The sequence below is a fragment of the Pogoniulus pusillus genome, chromosome 32 (genome assembly GCF_015220805.1).
Source record: "Pogoniulus pusillus isolate bPogPus1 chromosome 32, bPogPus1.pri, whole genome shotgun sequence".
Classification (NCBI taxonomy): Eukaryota; Metazoa; Chordata; class Aves; order Piciformes; family Lybiidae; genus Pogoniulus; species Pogoniulus pusillus.
This window is the reverse complement of record NC_087295.1, coordinates 449,078-453,927: the sequence shown is the minus strand read 5'-3', so window position 1 is coordinate 453,927 and position 4,850 is coordinate 449,078. Positions and strand designations below refer to the sequence as shown.

General features: G+C 49.7%; 1 long non-coding RNA gene across 2 annotated transcripts in view; it reads left to right on the top strand.

The window, feature by feature from the left end:
* Positions 1–363: 363 nt before the first annotated feature.
* Positions 364–4,850, top strand: part of LOC135189462 (uncharacterized) — a 44,496-nt gene continuing 40,009 nt past the window's right edge. For both annotated transcript variants that reach the window (XR_010308097.1, XR_010308098.1), the window contains exons 1-2: positions 364–809; positions 2,415–2,566. This is a non-coding gene — a long non-coding RNA (uncharacterized LOC135189462). The remainder of the gene's footprint in view (positions 810–2,414; positions 2,567–4,850) is intronic.

Sequence of the window (4,850 nt, the reverse complement as noted above, 5' to 3'; positions counted from 1 at the left end):
AGCGAGGCTAAGGCCTGCGGCTGGCCAAGCCGCCCCGACGCCCCGCAGGAGGAGGCTGCCGTGTGACGCGGCGCGGCAGGGGCGGACGGGAGCCGCCGCAGGGCCGTGCGGAGCGGGCAGGGCAGCGCCTCTCGGCTGCGCACGCGCCGCCGCGCCCCGGCCAATCGCAGCCCGCGCAGGGAGCCCTGCGGCCCGGCCGGAAATGGCCGGGGCGGATGGCAACGTCACGGCGTGAGGGTGCGTGGGGGGCGGGGCGCGGCGGCGGCGCGGCTGGCGATTGGCCGAGCCAGGGGGTAGGGGCATGCGCGCCGGGCCGGGGGGGGCGGTGTGCAGCAGCGCATGCGCAGTGCCGTGGCGGCGGCGTTCGGCAGCCGCGAGGGGCGCGTGCCGGCCCTCGGCCCGCTTCCCGCCTGCCCTCAGAGCGGCCGAGCCGAGCCGCAGGCCCTGCCTCGCTGCCGGGGCCCGGTGCGGAGCGGCAGGGCGCCCAGGGCACTGTCAGCACGGAGCGCTGCGGCACCCGCCTGCGGTACTAACCAGCGTGCTGCTCAGCCTGCCAAGCGGCGGGGCCGGTGTGCCTTGCGCCCGCTTGTCCCGGGGACCGAAGTGATCCAAATCGGCCTCTTCCGCACCGCTGAGAGGGCTGTGCTCTTGGGCTGTCACTGTCAAACACACGGAGGTAATACGGCTTTCTCTGGGAAACAGTGTGGTTAGAGGAGGCTGGCAGCCCCGCTCCGTCTCGGATGTCCGGATGCGCATGAGCCTCCCTGCTGCTCTCCTGGCTCAGCGTCTGCTGCGAAGCAAGCTGCGCGGTGAGTGTCAGCAGGTTGCCGCTTCTGGCCTTGGGCACTGTACTGACCTTTAGCTGTGGAAAAAAAGCTCCACGACCAACCCATGACCTTTAAAAAAGTTAACTGTGGCTTCAAAATGCATCATGAGTCATAAATAATGACAGGAAGCCTTGCTGCTTCTGACTGACTTTGGTCAGTCGTGGAAAGGAGATGGATGTTCCTACTGCTAGAGAGCCCAAACAGTAATGACTTGTCAAGTAAGAATTTATTTGTATTATACAAAAGTAGACATGCCTTTTTTTAAGAGTAATTCATTTTTAAGGTATTTCTTCTTGAAATATGTGTTTATAGTCATGAAAAGCTTTTCTGAGCTTCGGAGAGTGCCGGGGTGTGTGCATGAAAGCACAGTTAGCGTCCGTGGGACAGAGGCATGGCTTTACAAATAAGGATACTACAACCTGCAGCCTGAAATAAGAGAACTAGGAATCAATACAGAGCACGACACGGGGGAATTGCTGGAAAATGTGTCCAAATTTTGGTTGGCTGGGACAGCTTGGGTCATCTCAGCAGTGTGACTTCATCCTTGCTGCCTGTAACTGATTCCTTGCACCCTCCCCGTAGATCTTGCCCTCACTAATGAAGTGTCTGTTGAAGACAGCAGAAACCATCAGTGACTGCATCCAGCCTAACCTTTTGAAATTCTAGGGTAGTGCACAGGCTAAATAGCCTCAATAAATATCAGCTTCTCCACCCGGGGAGGGGTAAAGCCTCATTTTAATGAATACAGGATGTGTGCTGCAGGAGGTTCTACATGCAAGGTTGAACATGTGGTAGGTGGCCTGGGTAGTCTGTGCATTCCTCAACCAGTGGGGAAAGGAAAAGAGATCCCTGCAGCTGGGAAATTAGGACGAAAGGAGACTGTGTCCTCCAGCTGTTGGGGAGGTCACACAGGGATCTCCCTTCATTTGAATAAAGTTTGTCAGGACTCTTCTGTCTCCTTTGTGAACACAAACCTCTAGCAGTGACAGTTTTCTGTACAGTGTTTTCCATCCACAGTTCTCAGCCTGTTTGAAAAATCAGGGGAGTTGTTGTCATATTGCAGGAAGGGGCTAAATACTCTAATGTCTTTATGCAGTGTCCTGTAGCTTGGAGTAACCTAATCACTGCAGTTGAGTGTTATGAGTTTGGGAGATTTGTTGCAGTCCTCTTTCTGTGCCTTCGATGCTGAATTCTCCCTGTGCTTTTCAGTTACCGTTGGCATTCCGTGCACTTAGAGGGTTTGATCTCACACAGAGCAAGCCCTGAGAACCAAATGTTTGCAAGCATAACAGGTCATCTGGTGACACCAGGAAAGCTACGTGATCAGTCACACTTTCATTACAGAATTGCTCTTGATATAATTGTCTGTAATTACTGCTAATAAGTAGTACTAAAGCAGAAAGCAAGTACAGTAGCTAATAATTTCCTGTGCCTCCATATTGCACTGCAGCTTTCCTGCTGCTGCTGCTGTCCCCTTCTGTTGGTAGAAGGTGGCACGGGAAGATGGTACACAGGACAGCTTGGTATGGCAGAGTATTTGGCAATCCATTTCTTGAAGTGTAAATTGAAATTCTTTTCTGATTTCAGGTATTTAAAATGTCTTTGCCCTGCATTTGTACTGCCATTACTGCCCGGGACACTGCCATACCTCTGCACTGCATCATGCTGCGGCTCGCAGACTGGCCACTGATGAAATAACAGCTAAGCAGACAATGTGTATTCCTCAGCTTTTGTGGCAGGTAAGCTAATAATAGCCACTGAGTATGGGCCCTGTCTGAATCTAAGCTACACTTGTTTTTCACTTTCAGCAGCTGGTAAAACATCTATATTATGATGTTACAGACAAGGCTGAAGAAAGCAAACCTGATGTTTTTTGCTGCTTTTGGCTTTCACATCACTTGCCCCTTGCAAAGAAAGTGCTGTAAGGCTGCAGTGACAAAGAGGCAAGAAACTGTGTCCATTCCAAGGAGTAAATATCTCATCAGGAATCTAACTTAACTTTTATGAAATGTGCTGGATCATTTGAACCTATGATCCAAGTTTTGTTGGAACTTGGAATGGCATAGAAGAAGCTTTAAATATCCTTCTTCTCACATTGCAGCCTGATTGTAGACTCATAAACTCACTAGGGTTCTCTCTACCAGTGCCATGTAGAAACAACAGTCTAGCAGTGGGATAGCCATTGGTGTCTTTTCATACCTGAAGCATTGCTGGAAAGTAGCAAAGAGATCTGATGCCAGATTGTATATTTTTATGCTAAAGAATTCACTTGATGGTTTGTAGAAGCTGGTTTCTATAATTAAACAGCACACTTGAGATAGAAAACCTGAAAACCTAGCAGGAAGAAATACACAATCTGTAAATTTCTTCTTTTTTCTCAACTCACAGCTAAACTGCTCACTCTTATGTGAGAGTGGAGGGAGGGAGAGGATGTTTCAGTAATGCTCAAAAAGCGACTGTGCCTTAGACAGTTTCCGGTTAACACCACCACAAGGGGCTGCACCATGTTACCTCTTGTACCACTGTGTGTGTGTATTTTCTCCCATCATCACTGTTCTTGGTGCAGTCTCAGCTTTGTGCATGCTGCAGTGGTAAGAAGGTATTATTACTGCTCTGAGGAGCTGACAGTCTGTGAGATAAAAAGAGAATCTGCCATCACCTGTGTTTTGGTGGTTGTGTAATCTCTTAGTCCAGTAGTTCTGGATCGCAGTCTTGCAGATGGTAGATACCAACTGGCCCTTTTGCAGAATTAAATGAGTGTTTCCTCTGTGCGTGGGAGTGTGCAAGGGAAAGCACAACAGAGGTTATTTTCTGGTGGATTTGGAGAGTGATTTTTCCAGTCGGGTAGATTTGTTAGCTAATGTTTCAATTAAAGATCAAAATCTCTCTCATGTGTGCCCTATGCCGTGATGTTCTCCAATATATGCCATTGCTCAGTCATCTTTGAGTCCAGTTAATGAACTGTGCTGCCACTCTGGGTAACTGTCGATGTCGTAACCTCCTAAGCCAGCAAACACGTGTATGGCTGGCTTTGTTCTGTGCAGGAAAGCCAGCCAGCTACCTAAAATTTCCTGTGCTAGAGGCCAGGGTTCTTCATGTTCCTCTGAAAATAGCCCTTTATATGGCCATAGTGCAAATGCAGTACAGTGAAGATATAAATATTTGAAATATAAAAGGAAGGCAGAAGTGAAACTGGCAAATCTTTTCCACTGTGATACCATCAATGTTAGAGAAACTCGCCAGGTTCACCCACATATTGCTGCCTGTTCAAAAGGAGTTTGGCAAGCTTGCCTTAAGGGATGTTAATATCAAGAAAGAGCCAAGCATCTGAAAATCCAATATCACAATCTGTCAGAATATCAAAAGGCGTCACATTTGCACAAACTGACACCCTGGCTGAGACTTAGTATGCAGTGAAAGGATATGACCTGGACCACAGAAAGAACTGCTGTTGCTCCCCTGCATCTTCAACTTTTCCAGAAGTTTAGTCAAGTTAAAATGTGTTTATTGTGTACTGCCAGGATGCCTCTGCTGGTTATGTAGTGCAGAATGAAACTCATTGAGCTAAGACCACAGTGTAACTTCTTCACAGCATTGTCTGGATTGTGTTCAATAGCTCCAAGTGCAGGGGGCTGCACTTTGGCCACAACAACCCTATGCAGAGATACAGGCTGGGGTCGGAGTGGCTGGAGAGCAGCCAGACAGAGATCTGGGGGTGCTGATTGATACCTGCCTGAACATGAGCCAGCAGTGTGCCCAGGTGGCCAAGAGAGCCAGTGGCATCCTGGCCTGCATCAGGAATGGTGTGGTCAGCAGGAGCAGGGAGGTCATTCTGCCCCTGTACTCTGCACTGGTTAGACCACACCTTGAGTACTGTGTCCAGTTCTGGGCCCCCCAGTTTAGGAAGGACATTGAGATGCTTGAGCGTGTCCAGAGAAGGGCAACGAGGCTGGGGAGAGGCCTTGAGCACAGCCCTACGAGGAGAGGCTGAGGGAGCTGGGATTGGTTAGCCTGGAGAAGAGG